This window comes from Anas platyrhynchos, chromosome 20 (assembly GCF_047663525.1).
Source record: "Anas platyrhynchos isolate ZD024472 breed Pekin duck chromosome 20, IASCAAS_PekinDuck_T2T, whole genome shotgun sequence".
Lineage (NCBI taxonomy): Eukaryota > Metazoa > Chordata > Aves > Anseriformes > Anatidae > Anas > Anas platyrhynchos.
This window is the reverse complement of record NC_092606.1, coordinates 7,154,978-7,171,678: the sequence shown is the minus strand read 5'-3', so window position 1 is coordinate 7,171,678 and position 16,701 is coordinate 7,154,978. Positions and strand designations below refer to the sequence as shown.

General features: G+C 40.8%; 1 protein-coding gene and 1 long non-coding RNA gene across 13 annotated transcripts in view; one reads left to right on the top strand and one right to left on the bottom strand.

Moving 5' to 3' along the window:
- The window catches only part of CUX1 (cut like homeobox 1), a 267,949-nt gene that overhangs the window by 69,731 nt on the left and 181,517 nt on the right, over nucleotides 1–16,701 (top strand). The window lies entirely within an intron of this gene.
- LOC139999162 (uncharacterized) lies at nucleotides 12,834–16,227 on the bottom strand. Its single transcript, XR_011804304.1, has 2 exons — nucleotides 14,992–16,227; nucleotides 12,834–14,238 (listed from the first exon to the last, which is right to left on the bottom strand). It is a non-coding gene; the product is annotated as an uncharacterized lncRNA (long non-coding RNA).

Sequence of the window (16,701 nt, the reverse complement as noted above, 5' to 3'; positions counted from 1 at the left end):
TTCCATGTAAAAGCCTAACAGGTTATTTATTCTCAGTGTCCTCTTGCACTGTATCTGCACTTCCATAAGGATTTCCCTTAATGGGATCAGCAGCAGAGTTCTGCCTCCCTCACCCAGTGCTCCAAGGTTGCTTCAGTGGAGGCCTGCGTGCTCCTCGGCTCCCTGCGTCACTGCCGAGTGTCCCCACTCTGCTAGGAGAGCTATAATTAACTCGCGAGGCACTAGTCAGAGGATTCGGCAAAGTGCCAGGAAATCAACCCCAATTACTATATTCACGTTGTCAGTAATGCCCACTTCACGGTTTCTACTAATTTGAAATGGCAGGTCCCAACTTCCCATAGCAAAATTACCATTTTTGCACTGTTCTTCTATTTTCTGCTTCTTATTCTGTTATTTTGACTCCATTAAATTACTGTTGTAAAGAGAATTACAAATAATCTCAGAAAATTCTCATCAGGTAATTGCAGTGATACAATATAAATATAGCAGATCCAGAATTATAGACCTTGTGTTTAATACAGTTTAATGCAGATCCAAAAAAGGGAAAAAAAAAAAAAGTGTATTATTTGCCCTTAACAAAAGACGGTATTTAGGCTTGATCAAAACTCTGTCTGCACTTTGAAAAAACATTCTTGTAGGGGGAGTTGAAACAGTAATGCAACTGAAAATACATTCAGAAACTTGACTTTTTCTTCTTTTACATCACTTTGCATAAAGTTGTATATACCACCTTTCAGACTGTTGCCTTCAATTTTCTGTTGATGTCAAGTTTCATATTCAAATGGTTCTTCTCTTTTTTGGGCTTTTCTCTTCGATAGGTTTTCTCAAACATTCCACAAATCGGAATCAAATCCTACTGGCAGATGGAGCAACAAATTCTTAATTTACTCTACTACAAGACAGAATAGTGTGTTTAAAACTATTCTTCTGATTTCAGTGTCTGTAATGCAGATGATGCAGGACTAACCATCTGTAACCCCTGGTATTCTGGCCAGTCTGGAGGAAGGAGCCTGTCGTTGTTAGATGTACCCCGAAACACCTTGAGTTGGTGATGGCTCTACCAAGGAGTTATTTCTGTGATCTGTTCTTCTAAGATCCTGCCTGGCTGATCTGATCCAGCTTTTGTCCTTCGATACTCAACAAATGTGATTATCTCTTTGTAGGCTTCGTTCACTTCCCTAATGAGCTGCTGATAGTGTCACCTAGTAATAATCTGATATGGAGAACTGAATTAATATGTTTCCTTGTAGTTCTCTAAACATTAGCTTAAGGGCTAGATCATTGGGTAAGAGATATTTTAATTCAGTGGCTTCATGTTCCTTGGTAGATAGTGGTTTTGACAAGGAGATTGGTTTTGTTGGTAGTTCATTGAAACACGTTCACTGACTATTTATTTTTATTGTAGTTGTAGCTTTACCTTGAATTCTTATGTAACATCCTTAGGAGTACTTCTTTGGTTTAACTTCAAGAGTAAAAATCAATTTCGCATTTTGATTATAACTTCCATTAACTACTGTTAATGGAACTGTCATAACTGCTGTAACTACCATGTTTTTCACTTGAGTTGATGAACAGAGTGGGCATGAAATGCAAAATTCTCACCCCAGAAAAATTTCCAAAATTAAATCTTTTTGCTTTTTTTTTCGATTGGCACCATAGCAATACCTTATAAGGAAATAATAAAATACATATATTTAAAAAGAAACCACAACCCCTTCCCACCTCCTCATTTTTGCATTTGGCCCATAGTGTCGCAGCCAGGACATTTTTGGCACATACCAGACTGCAGTTCAAGCCTTTTCCTTGCTTCACTTGGAGTAACTTCTTGTAAAGCACCGCTTCCTTTCAAGCAAATGTTAGAATAGTGGTGTTAAAGATCTGTTTTTAAAAAGATTACAGTACAGGGGTCGAAGACCTTAGCTTCAGTAAAGCTGACTTGTTAGCCCAACTTGGCCATGGCCACTGGTACATTAATTGGCATTCTCCTTGTTAGCAAAGCACTTTTTTGAATACATCATTACAAGCATTGTAGGGATTATCAGGAGAGTTTGCTTGTAGCTTTGTTCATAGGATTTGGCACTTGATTTTGCCTGTATGGAAAATTCTAGATGGAAGTAGTGACTGTTTCCACACTCTTCTGTCCTTTTTAGTACAGCAAGTATGTGTATTTTGTCCAACAGTTGTTCTCTTTTGATATTACTGTCATTTAACAGTATCTTCATAATTTTGTTCTTGTTGATTAATCTTTTTTTTTGCTGATAACTAACACTTAAAGGGGTCGATATGGAATTCCCAGGAGATAGACACACACACACACATACATCTGTGTTTAGCCTCCCGAGTTTCACAAGTCTAGGAGGTCCTGAGATGGCCTGTTGAGAAGATGACTTTTTCCAAGCTCAGCTTTGCCTGACCAGCTGCTGTTAGGGAAGCCATTTGCTTATTTGGTTTGAAAGCTTCCAACACCGGTGATTGAGCTCCTGCAGCGGAGCATCGCTGCTCCCCTGCCGTGCGATGTCCTGAGAACAGCAAAGAATGTCACACGCTCTGTAAAACAGGGTAGCAGTATTTCATACTGAGTGGCTGGTGAAAGGGTTGTGATTGAAAACGTGAAATAAGTTTTAAAGCACCCGTTCCTTCTGCTGTTTCCTTTCTGACCTGTTTTTTAGTGATGCTTCAGAACGGATGGCTCTTATTGGAAGGGAGAACTCGCAGTAGAAATACTGCATATTGTAGAAACAATAGGAATTTACATAAAAGATTTTTTTTAAATAGAAAAGGGTGGTATTTAAGATAGTAATTAGTGATGCAGATGACTAGCATGCCTTTGAGTGGGGGCAGGAATGCTTTTTCTTCAATTTCAGCATCTCATGAGCACTTTTTGCACCCTGACGATTGTGTTCAGTCCTTCACGCTGTTCTGTCCAAAGCCTTTTGAACTCCATCGTGGTTACATCCAGTGGGAAGAACTTACATGCTAGTGAAGAGGTCAGCCTGAGGTTCTGCTCATAGTTTGGTGACAATTCAGATCAATGCCAGGGCCTCCTTCCCTCCTGTTTTTAACTTGATGTTTTTAACAGTTGAAGACTCATTCAAGACATGAGGTATTTTGCATGGGGTCGGATGACTGGAAGGTGCAAAGCTGGTCCTCCTTGAACTCTTAAAGCAGTGTTGGTAGGTTGCAGGGTGTGCTTTGTTTCTCTGTGCCGTGCCTGGTTTAAGCAAGTCAGTGCTCTGGCCGAGGACTGGAGCTACTGCTTGAGTTCAGATGAAGAACCATGGTTGAAGAGCTCCTCAGGCAGCACGAGGCAGGGCCTGGGGGCGCGTATGGAGGGCTGAAAAGCTCTGAGCAGGCAGAATTCAGAAATAAAGGGTTTTCAACGACTCCAGCACACAGATCCACTGCTGCATAGGTGTTCAGGGGGTGTGTATGTGGGGACAGCTTGGTTTAATGCTGTTGGGGAAGCGGGGAGCAGGCTGCAGTGGTGTTCGCAGTGCGGCACTTGCTACCACTTATGTTCTCGAAGGGAAGGTGGGAGCCTCGAGTTGTTTTCTCTTCCCTGATTGCAGTTTGTTCAGAAAGCGAGTTTGGGTAGCTGGGATTTATTGTGACTGTCATTAAAATCAGTCTTATTTTTCAGGATCATAAAAAACGTTTACATTGCAGAAGATATTTTGGGTAGCAAGCAACGTAGCTGTCCCCATCTAGGAGCAGTAAGCATTTTACTGTCCACAGCAAATCTTACTTCACTTTTTTTTTTAAAAAAGGAGAGATTTATCTGCAGAGCAGAAGTATGTTTTCCAGTGGCAAAGCTAAGTGGGCAGAACATCACCACCAAGTCTCACTTAGTACCAGGGCCAGTCCGAGATCAGGTATCAGTCTGTCACGTTTGTCCAGCTCCTTTCATCCAGGCCTCGAATGATTGCCAGTATCGCTGACGGAAGACTTAATTTAGCAAGCAGGAGATGAGCAGATATTTTTTGACCGTGGTACATGAAGTGAACCCTGAACAACGAAACCAGGCTTTTCTCCACAGGGCCGTGGCTGTTGCTGTTCTGACAGGCCTCGGGAGGTGCCATGTGCTCCATCCAGACAGCCGTCACGTCCAGCTAAAAAAAATCGTACGAGAGATGTCCTTGTTTATGGCGAAATTGCCATAGTGTGCAGCATGACAGGAGTGAAGTGTTGCTCTTTCCTCTGAAACCAATTGTAATGAGGGTGGAGTTCCTTGCAGTTAATTTTATTGTTTTGTTTTGTTTTTTTTCAAACAAGTCCTACTCTTTTTTTTCCCTACCCTGTTCGTTTTTGGGAGGATTCAGTTTTTGCTACTTAATTAATAGGGAAAATATTCTCCTTTTCAGTCTTGCATCATATGTAAGATCCATGTTCTGACATGGTGGAGCTTGTGGACCCTTTTAAGTATAGCTTCATTATTTATAAGGTACTAATCAGATTAATTTCGTAATAGTTTCCTGCTAATCCTGCCATTGTTCCTTAACTCAGAACTAACGAAAGCACAATTTTAATACTCTTTTAGTTGCTACAACATCCTTTCATTATCAGTTATATTTTTATTAGAGAGTACTTTCAAACAGTTGTTTAAAATCTGCAAATGATCATGCAACACCCTAAAATTGTAGCCCTAACTAATTTTACTACTGATAAGAGGACAATTTATCAACCAAATCCCCTTTTTATTAAACTCATGTTTCTTTGTCAATTAAACTTTGTAGGAGTGTTCCAGTTTTCTACGTAATTCCAGTCCTTGTGCCAGGTGAATTTGTTCTAGCAGCAATAGTGAGGCTTACTTAAAAACAGGTTTCTTTTGTGGCAAACTGTCCTGGAGATCCTGATATCAGTTACAGCTGAATTACTTCAAATACTAATATGCAGGTATAAATGCATAAATCTTAATTACTTGTATATTATTTTGTTATTGAAGAAAATAGTGTTCGAACATAACTTCCTGAACTTCAGTTTGTGAGGGGCCTCATTCGTGAGATCTTTTAATGAGGTTAAGTGTTTTTCTGGTATTTTTTCCAGTTTTGTTTTTTCTCTGTTATCTAATGTTGAAATATGCCATTCAGGATTTTTCGTCATATTACGTAGCTTGGAACATAAACCGTGTCTATAGTGGTAATCTGAAAAACAAAACAACCCCCCTGAAAGTTAACCGGCCCCCTGCCGAGGTAAGTCTGGTTACCTGCATGCACAACCACATGGGTATCAGTCTGTCTTAACCGCTGTTCATCTCATCTCCAGCAGCATTTTAAAGACTCTGATATAAATGTATATATAATTACAAAAAGGCTATTATAATCAAAATCAAAAGGTCATCAGGCAGATTTCTGAATTGATGTACCTAAGAAGCACATCATTTTTAATTATGATGAAAATGTATTTTTTCTGTGCCAAAATGGATGATGGGGAAATGCTTGCACACAGTCGAAGAACAGATTTTTGCTCAATAGCTTATCATGATAGGGTCATTGAGGTGTCAATTACATATTTTATATTTATAGAGCACTTCTGTTCATGAAAGATTCCAAAGTGTCTCCCGGGCACTAACATATGCATATGAGGAGATTAATATATTATTTTTCATCTTGAAATTGGAGTCGTTCAGAAATTGTAGGTATGCTCTGCTATTAAATGAATACTATTTTCACAAATAGACTGATCAAGATAAAAGGGGTTTGTATGAGTTGCCTGGAGTAGTTGTATGTGGGTTTTTTCTGGATGGTGTGTACTGGAATAATTTTTTTTTTGAATGTGGGCTTCTCTGAGACAGTAACCACAGTTCTTGATTTGACTTATTCCTGTAACTGATTAATGAGAGAATGAAAGTTTAAAAAGCACTCACAACTCATTTCATTAATAGCTTATCTCTTTTTAGAAATTGTGTCTATGTACTGCTTTTGAAGCACCAAATTAAACTCATTTTACAATCCCATCATTTGTCATTCCTAAATTAGAGTAGGTTTAATTTCTTTGAGGGAGCTCCACAGAAATGCATGCAATTCAAAGGAAATATTTTTTTCTGATTTTGGGGATAGACTCATTGTATCAGCAGTAGTTACTGATCTATTGTTTGTTTTATGTGAAAGACCTACAATAGAAGTGTTGATCTCTTGTAGTCATGCAAGTTTCCAATGCTTGCTGTGAACAGCAGTTGAATTGATGATGCTAGGGTTGTTCAAGACCTAGATCAAGCCCATCTGTTAGAAAGGGTGTGGTATTTTGTTTGTGGGTGTTGAGTCTTTGTTCTTTAAAGTCTGACTGTTACAAGTGAACGAGTCTTCAGTGTCCATCCTTTGGAACAAATTCATTATCAAAGAGTTTTTGCATGTTGCATTTTACATGGTGAACCAGCTCAAGTTGCTACATGCAGTTGAACATGATCCCATTAAAGTGTGGTTGTGTTACACTGGCAAGTAAATAATTTCTGTACACATGGAGGAGATGTGTATGTATTAGTATATTGTAAAACTTTTTTGTTCTTGAGAATCAAAGCTACCGTGTTAGTGAAAACTTGAAATCCATGTCTTTTAACCTACTGTTCAGTTCGTACGTATGTATTCTTTCTTGCTTGATAGTGGTGAATTATGTGTATCTCTCATTTTAAGATCACATAAGCATCTTGAATCGGATTCTTAGAAAGAAAAAAACAGGTAAATTAGTCTTCTCCACAATGGTGCTGTCAGCACCACTGGAGGTGCTGTACCAGGCTCCTGGGAATAGAGAAAACCCAGTTAGCAAGAGGTCTTGGGAGAAAGGAAGAAAGCAGGTAGTTCTGGGAGACTATAATTAGGGCAGATTTTATAAATATTTTTGTGTTCCTAAAAACGCCATCATGTATTATCTCAGTTAGTCATGACAATAACCAGCAGCATGGGAGAGAGGAAGGGGAAGTGGAGGGAATTAATACACAGCCCAGTAATGTGGCCATTCCTCTTCTTAAGAGGAGATGCTGTACGATGGGCAGCTTAACTAGAGCAGCAGTAAATATCCCAACCTCTTGTTTCTTTTTCATATAAGTGAGAAGGAAGTAGGAAAAGGCACCTTCAGATAGGCAGCCTCCAAAAAGCAGCGTCTTCACATTTTCATGTTAAATCATGCTCAGAATTTATAGTTTGGAGCAAGTTCTGTGCCAGAATCCTAACTGCTTCGTTGTGAAAGCAGCTTTTCCAAGAAAGAGAGAAGCACGGTCCCAGATTCATTATGAGACTGTTGCAAGGAACTGCATTGTTTTTATGGCTTCATATACTTTGGCTCAAAAATGTAGAAATCAAACAAGAGATTCTGCTTCTTATTATACAGGTGCATGAGTCAGCTTCTTGTCTAGTTTTTTAAAGCTTTTTCGATTGTGTAATAAAATCATGTTGAAATGCATTTTAGTACTAAATGTGTTGTTTCTCTGAAAGCTTCACTGTAGTTGTCTCTAGAATTATTCAATCTTCCATCCACATGACGACAATTATCTGCAGTAGGAGTTTATAGCTTGGCACCCAGATTTACCATAGCTCGGCACAAGGCAACTCTGCCTGTGCAGCTTAAGGTCAGATTGTGCTAATGAAAACAGAAGTGACCAAAGGAGATCTTAGTGCAAATATTGCTGTTTCTAATGCTGGTCCCCAGAGATATGAACACTAACTGGAGAGGTATAGGTTAGAAGCAAGGGAAAATTAGGTTCTTGCTGTTGGGCTGTCCACAAACTTTATGAGGAAATGCACTACTCATCCTTCAGCGTAGAAGATTGGATTTTTATTTCCTTTTTTTTTTTTTTTTAAGTATACCTTGTATTTTTTAAAATAAAAACAACCATTTTTATTTTTATCCTGAACAGAATATTCTAGAAAGTATGCCTGTCTCTAAACTATGCTGTTAGTCTTGATTTTCATTTTGTATGACTGAAGCAATTGTTGTTTCACCTTTAATTCAGGTTTATTAAATGTAGAAGATACAGAGCATGAAAGAAAGGTGAAGCTTCCCGTTCCTTAATGATCTTGCTTCCTGCCAAAAGTGCATATTCCTCCGCTGCGTGACTGCAGGTTCAAGTTCAAATTATCTGGTGCTTAGCTGAGAGCAGATAGGTTCAGAGAGTTTTTCTTGCCAGATTCAAGAACATTAATGCTTTCAAAGCAAACACATTCATTTTTCTTCCAATTAAAGAAGTCATTCCTATTTGAGGGAGGCATGAGAAATTGCAACCCTGGCATTGTGGTGATGAATTTTAGGACACAGCCTTCCACCAAGCAGTGTGATACGCTTTAAAAAGGAGCATTTGGGAGAGAACAAATGAGCTTCATATTGCACTGGAGGAATTAGCTTTCATTTTAGAGGTGGAAATTGGAAACACCTGTATAGGGAGTCAGTAGTAATTAAATAGAGAGAACAGGACATGGCTTCATCCTTCTAGATATTTAAGCACTGCAGTTTCTGTGGAAAGAGGGAAGTTAGATGTATACTTCTGTTGCACTTTTCTGCAAAACCTGTTAGCAAAGTGCATTAAAAAAAGTCTCTACAATTTGGGGGCTGCTTGGTCTTACTGTTAGTACAGAATGATCTGCAATGGGATGTTAATTGTATACAAACACATGGCTTTGGTGTGGAGCAAAGAAAAAATCAGTCATACCTGACAGCTGTTTGCTGAACCTCCTCTTAATTCCCGTGTTGGTGGCGGGTCACAGACGGTTGTTTCCAGAACCTTTTGGTCTTTTCCAAACAGCCTGACTGGTGCTGTCCAGTTCTCCATATTCTGCCCACAACATGGAGAAGAGATTACGATTTGCATCTCTGCAGCAATATTTTACATTTTGAAAACACTATCTTCCCAGTTTCTTTCCTAAACCAGGGGTTGGCTCATTTATGAACCAAGCAGGCCTCAGAGCGCTCCCGCTGCTCTGTGCCTTCTCAGACTGAGCTCTGTCAGGTTTGAAACGCGACGTGCAAAGGCAGCAAGGCCTCAGCTGGAGTACTTCGTCCAGCACTCTCTGGGACAGAAGGATTATTTCACATCTTGTTGGTTCTACGTATGGGTTTGTGCTTCTCAAGTATGATGCCTTCCTGCTTCGGAACAGCAGGGCACTGCGGAGTCCTCGCCAGCCTGTGATCCAGCATTACCCCTCCGTTTTCCTCGCTAGTTTTCCTCCAGTAGTTCTGCTACTGAAGTGTAGTCTTTTACAGTGAACATATTTCAGTTGAATTTTGGGTTGGGGCTTTTTCCCCCCCCCTCAGTTTGTAAAGTTCACTTTGAGTTCTGATCCTGCCCTCTATCACAGTTTGTGTTCCCTCCAGTTCCCTGTTCTCACAGACCAAATAAACTTGTCCCCACCAACAAAAGGTTGTTAGTGACGACTGAGCAGGACCAGGGCCAGGTCAGACACTGGAGGAACCTCTCTGAGTACCTCAGGTTTAACAAGCAGCTGCTGCTGCCTTCCCTCTGGATGCCATTCTGTGGATGTGCCTAGGTAGCTGGGTCCACACCAGGTTTCCTTAGCTAGTTTCAGTGTGCCAATAAGCATTTGTTGAAAGCCCTCCTCAGCTCAAACTGTGGCATCTCCTGCTGTTTTACTTCCTCAGCCCTTTAAGCTCCTTAGCATCTCAAAGAAGGAAATCAGGTTGCTTTAACAGGGCTGGTTAGTGACAGTTTGAGCTAGGTGTTTGTTGATTTTCTTCTAGGTGCTTCCGAGCAGGTGGTTACCTGTGTTTTCATGATTGCTGCTAAGGTGTCCAACCTCCCTGTCTTCTCTTTTTTTTTTCTGCCCCTTTAAAAATGGGCTGTATGTTTTGCCTTTCTAGGTGCTTTTTAAGGTAACAGCTCATTTCTCAGATTATCTGTCAGGTTTTGTAGCACACATAGCAACAAAGTTTACGAAGCCAGGCCAGTTTGAAAATACCTAAAGCCTATAATTGACATCTTTGTAATCTGTTCTGAATACAGGTTTTAAACCTCCCTAATGTTAGCCATCTACTGGCAGGTCTTTTATTGAAAGTTAATGAAAAAAAAAAAAGGCAGTACCTGTTTTTGGCCTCCCTTGTTGATGTCCTTTTTCCACTGTGCGGTAAGCCAGCAGTCACTTTGGTTGTCATTCCACTGTTCCTTTATTTATAAAATGTATTTCTTGCTGCTTATTGGGTCTTCTGCTAGTTTTCTCCTATTCTGTGTTGGAACATTTCTGATTTTATTTCTAAATGTTTATGCTGTACTTTTATACTTGTCTTTGGCAATCTCACCTAAATCCTTTCATCCCTCAGGCTTTTTTCTTTCATTTGAGGTCAGCAGAGAGCTTGTGATAGAGCCACTGGGGACTTCAGACACTCTTCTTCAGGAGGGCGTTTGGACCTCTGTCCTCAACTGCAGTTACTTGAGATTCTGCCAAGTTCTTTTTAACTCCTTTTCCCCTTAGGTTTGTGTCCATTCTGACTTCTACCAATTACATAAATTTGTAGATCTGTCGCCTTTAATTGTGCTGTGTCTCACAAAGCCCTCCCCTGTAGCTAATCTTTGGAGTTGAAAATAGATTCCTACTATAAAATCTACTGTATAGTCTTCTGGTTCGGTCTCAACCAGAGACTTCTGGCCAGTTTGTCTCTTACAGGTGTCTGAATCTCAGATCAGATGCATTGAAACCCTGGTATTGGAGACAATCGTTTTTTGTTTTTTTTTGGCACCTTTGTTCCTTCCCTCCCTCCATCTCATTGTGCATTGTGCACCATGCATCCTGTCTGAGCAGAATCCCAGGGGCTCTCTGTTCAGCATTATGCTCGAGTACATGCTCCGAAACCTGAAGGCAGCAGCAGTAACAAGGTGTGACAGAAGTTGATTGCCCTGATTTTTACTCCTTAAAAATGTGCAGAGTCAAGTCTGTGGTGGTACTACTGACACTGTGATTGAATTTACTGAACCACTGATGTAAACACATAGTGACTGTACGTATTGGAGACCTGGTTGGGGGATGTATGTATATTCAGAAGCTCGTTGATAGTAATGGATGAAGACAAGGGGTGGGAGGGCAGAATTGATAACTTTCTGGGGGATGCAAGTAATAGATATTGTAAGGAAATTAAGTGTCTTATTAAACTTGGTTAACTAGATGTCCTGACAAGTGCTGAAATATCATTTGTTACTGGAAGCTTACAGAAAAGGTGCAGTTAGTTAGGAGGCACCTTCATGAGAAATTTGATAAAGGATATCAGATGTCTCAGAACCAGGAGCAGTTATATGGGAGAAAATCCCAGCTCCCAAGCAGTGCGTAGCTGTGATAGTACCACAGTTATTTCTTGGATTATCATGCTGTGTTTTAACCCTGTGGCTGATGCACATGGTTAACAGTAATTAGTGAATCCAAGCATAACTGTTACTATCCCCTGATAGCCCAATTTCTGAACGTTTGGGAATGCAGTAGGGAAAGCAGCTAAAGAGGTTATCACCTTCTGCTACTGGTGCTACACATTTTGTTTGTAAGGCTGAGGTTGATAGATAATGCAAGCTCTGGAGTGAGCCTGATCAGCAGCCACAAACCAGGACATTATTGAAAATCCATCCTCGCTGGAGCTCAGTCCTGCTACTGGCAGCGTGGGAGCAGTGGAAAACAAGAGGAAGGTATGGGGAAGGCAGCTCTGCACATGTAAGGAAGGCTTAGCTCCTACTTACGGGTTCCCAGGCATCATAAATGGGACAGACCTTCAGAGTTAGAAACAGGAGACGGTAGTTAAAACTGGAAGCAGAAAGAGGAGGCAGTAGCCATTTGCAAGACGACAGAAAAATGATGAGATTAGATGGTAACTTCGTAAAGTTTGGGGAGATGAATGGAGACAATGGAATGTATGTGGAAGTTAGTATCTGCACTATGGGTTACCTGTATCAGCAAACATGAAAACTGTGCTCTTGGAGGTTGGTTTTATCAGTGAATGTGGACGCCACTGGTGAATGTGGATGCTCCTCGTTGGTTTTGCTCCAATTGTGACTTTACAGTCCTGCTTCCATCTTCACAAAGGAACTTCAGAAGGAGAAGAAAGATGCTTTCATGTTAACCACAGTGGCAACTGTATTTTAATTATGCTGTTTTTTTCTTAATGTTGGCATGATGTTTTTTATTGTATGTGGAACTGTAAGAAATTGTACAGCAATGTTGCATTAAAAAGATAAGCAGCCTTATAGAGTCCATGGATTCACTGCTAAACGCTCGTATAATTGTCCATTACTACTCTTTAAGAACAGCTCTTCTGCTCTTAGAACTACCAGCATGGGGTCCTTAAGAACACCATTTTGGGTGGAAGGAAACACAGTTGTAATCAAAACAATGATTACCATCACAGTCATTTAAATGCAGAAGGAGAAACTAATGTGTGCTCCAAAGGGATGTAAAAAATTTACAAGTAATTCCTGGTTTTGAGGTGAGGTTTCTGATGTCCATGGGGAAAAAGTTAATTTCTTACCTTTCACTTTCAAGTGAATATTTTTGTATTCATTTCTCACTCTGCATTTAAATGAATGTGATAGTAATCATTGTTTTGATTACAGTTGTGCTTCCTTTCCCCTATAATGGTGTTCTTGAGTACCCCATGCTGGTAGTACTAAGAGCAGGGGAGCTATTCTTAAGGAGGAATAATGGACAATTATGTGAACATTAACAGTGAATCTATGGACTTCTTAGGACTCCTCGGCTCTTACAGAACACTTCTTTTGCTCTTCCTGTAAGATGTGGGGAACTCCTGAATAGACTTATCTAATCATAGAAAGTTGAATTTTGCAGTTCTCTATCAAGCTCTTGCTAACAGCAAATGGAGACCTGCCTTGATTTGTCAAACAAAAGAATTATGAACAGGTCTTTGCATTCTCTGTCCCGCTCAGTTGGACTTCAGTATTTTTGTGTGTAGTGCTTAAAAATCAAACTGCAGAAATGCTCTGTAACTGTCAACATAAATACAGACTTTTTAGCTATTAGTAATGGGTGATGACATGCTGTAAGAAGAACGCATTTCCCGTCGCTGCCATTCTTCCTTTCTCCTGCTCTCCATCCACCCACCCTCTCTTTTAATATTATTACTACTATTATTATTATTTTTGTAGCAGACATCATATCTGGGAGCAGGAGATTAAAAGAATAATTCCATTTGGCAGCAGGCAAGCAGCATCAGTACTGGAATCCTTTCTGTCCTTTAGCAATATTAATGTTGGTAGAATATTATCGGGAGGTAGTTGGGTGGCTGGAAACTTGCATATAAATAGAGGGGGGATTATTTTGTCCATGTTGTTTCTTCAAACATTTAACTATACAGGAGCAGCAACACTGCAAAAATATTCTATACATATGTTTTTAAATGCTTTTAATCCTGGTTTGTACTTTTAAACCAAAAGATACTGGAAATATAGTGCATTTTATTTAGAATTATGGTGCTAGTTGGGGTGGCTGTCAGTACAAAGGCTAATGCTATTTATTAAGGTCCTGGTTTTATTTAATAGCCAGATGAATGGAACAGTTAATAAAAGAAATATTGCTTTATTCCCTGACATTTATGTCCTTGGTTTCCAATAAAGAATTGAAATTATGAATAGTTGATGGTTTAAATTGATGTTTTATGTTGAACGCTAGCTATAATTTCCCCTCTGAGGATTGTAATACCGAGAAACAGATGGTTTTTCACAGTAACAAATTGCCGTGTGTACGCCGTACATAGAGCTGGCTTTCAGATGCCTTCACCTCCAGCGCCGCGCAGCCCCTGCGTCGGAGCGCGGCAGCGAGCGCGAGAGCGCGCCGTCACAAACCGCCTTCCCGGCTCCGTGCGAGACAAAGTCGATGCCGTAGGAAACACGAGCTATTTTTTCAGGTGTGAGAGCGATACAAAAGCTGCTGCTGAAACGTCTCTATTGAAGCTCAGCCTGAATGACGTGGCGGTATAAACACGCAGGTTGCTGGCTGTTCGTCCATCGGGCACACATGCCGAGCTGCTGGTGTTGTGGTGTGCTATGGCAGGTCTCGCTGTTACGGTACTGTTGGAGGTGGACTTTGGGGAAAAATAGTGGTATAGGTGGCAAATGAACAAAGAAGCTTGAAGTTAAACAGGCAGCTTGAGTCCCAGCCTGTGGCGGCTCTGTGGTGGCTCTTGTGTCTGAGGACAGTGTGCTGCGCTTCCAGTTCGCCTCTCCTGAGGTTTATTGACACGTGGTCTGAAGTAAATGAGCCCTAAATGCTCTTGTTTATGCATTTTTAAACTGCTCCTCAATGATTGTTACTGTGGGGAAGTAGTGCAAGATGATTAGTGGAAAGTTTGGCAATCCACGGTAAAAATGTGCTTTTTATAAGCTAATTACCTAGGGAAATGGTTAGTAATTACCATTTTTTAAATGTTCTCTCCTAAAATGTAAAGCGACCCAATCCAAATATTGCATGTAAGACTTCACTTTAAAGCAGAAGGGGAAAGGAAGCAGCATGGCGGCAAGCAGGCCGGTGCCCCGTGAGGCCTGTGTGTGCCGCCATGCTGGGCCCCAGCACAGCCCCGCTGCTGGGGGCATCTGGCTCCACAGACACGTCCCTGATAAGTCACGGTGTCAACAGGCATTTAAAATGCGCACGTTTCAACTTGAAAACAGCAGCTTTTCAGTAAGGCGTTAATTGTTCAAAGGTGAATTGCACAGATCATATGATAATTTTAGAATGGAATTGAGTTCACTTGGAAGGGACATACAAAGTTGATCAAGTCCAACAGCCTGGCCACTTCGGTACCAGTTTTCAAAGATCTCTTGTTCTAAGAATCGATGAAACTACTTTCCAGATCCTTTCCTGCTCCTCAGGCTGAGATCACTACTTTATGAATCTCAGCATCCTCAGACTTTTATATTTCCTACAAGATTTGGACCTGAGCATGGCTATTTGTCGTACCTTGATTGTAAACCAACCACAAACTACCATTTTTATAAAGCAATTGCAGTTGCTGGAATGAAATGCTGTGTTAATAATCAGACTTAGTTAACTAAATGTTACTTACCGTAATTTTTCTGGTTATTCTGCTGGTGGCTTGTATTCAAAGTAGTGAAGAAATGCATCAGGAATCCTGGCCTTTACTGTTTTCCCCTTTTGGCTTAATGTCAGGAAATGGCACATTACTGCAATTTGTCTGGCTCTGTACTGTTGCTAACAGATAAAGCACTAAGAACCCCAGGACTCGAAGGCTGGAACTGAATGCGGCCATTGACAAGGACAGCAAAGGTCGGAAAAGGTTAAGATGGCTGGGAAGCCGTTTTACATATATCAACTGTGCTGTTTAATAAGTTACCTGGAACCAGTTTCTAGCAGTTTGCATCACAGAGCTTAACCAGGAAAATGCAAGAGAAATCCTATGTAAAGTATCCAGAGTGTTGGTTATAATTTAAGAGAGCGCGATATGAAACTTGCTGGGACCAGCTTTTTCAAGCTTCTGTAATGAGAAAGTTGCAATCAAAATATTTTAAAGTGATCTTTTGTCCGTAGCTTCTAGTTATTTCTTGATTAAAAAAACACAGGACACGATTGCCATTGATTTTCTAATAGGAAAGATTGGCTAGGTGAAGTTTTTTATTTTTACAGCTGCAGAAGGGGGATCAGCCCACAGGTGAGCAAGAGCCCATAGTGTTTTGAATTCTGTGCTGAGGGATGTCAGTACACTTTACTTACTAGCTCTTACCTTGAGATATTTTGTCGTAATGCTGCCAGGTTTAAGTTCTGGGTGAGAGGAGAATGGGACAGAAGATTCAGGGAGGATCAGGAGATCTGTACCTACAAAAAGATCAGAAGTAACCAGCAATTGGGTGCGTGTGGTCTTTAATTTAATTTAATTTAAATGGTCTGGGTTGTTTCCTTGAAATACATATAAATTGCATGAAAAAAAGTTAAAATGGTATTTTTAGTAGCATAAAGGGCTAAATTAGCCTGAATTTCTCCAACAGGGTTGTTGTTCCCCCCCTCCCCTTTTGTTAATTCTCCTTTTTTTTTTTCCTTTCTCCTTCTGGCCTGGAAATGTTGTCCAAGCAGAATGGGAGAGCCCTGGCTCTCTGCCCAGGATCTCTGACTGTCTGGTGCCCTGGTCTGAACAGGAAATCCCGGGCAAGGCCTGAGTGCGCAGGCGCGGGTCACCCCGATAGCGCACGCACCCCGTGCCCCACACACCCCTCAGTGCCGGAAGCGCTGCGTGCTCTGCGGCGCTGTTTGGGCACGAGCTGCGTGCTCCCAGTGGCAGCTGCCCCGAGCATTGCACATGAATGGCAAGTTTTGCACAGAAATACAACGTTCCTTGTGATGTTTGCTTTTTTTTGATTCGTATAGTCAGGCTGTAACTCTCTGGATGGGCAGGATCGTTTCGAGCTAGTGTTTGCTTGTGACTCGAGCAGTGATGGGCATATCGGAGCTTAAGAATTGTCTGAACGGAGAGTATTGATGAGGGATTTCTTAATCCTCTGTCTTTGGCCTCAAAACCGTTCAATATCTCTTAAAGATAAAATTCTGTCACTTTGATAAGTCAGTTGTGGCATGTCTTGGACATGAGTAACTGGTTGTTTTTATTTAGAAGCATGAGTGTTTATGCCAAATAAATCAGCATTCCCTTTCTTCCAAATAGTTACATCTGGTGATGATTTATTTACTTAGGAAAAAGCCCAGCTAGTAACAAGTGAACATGTCTTGGATTTGCAGGTTATCCTTGCCCCAGAGGTCAGAGGTGCAG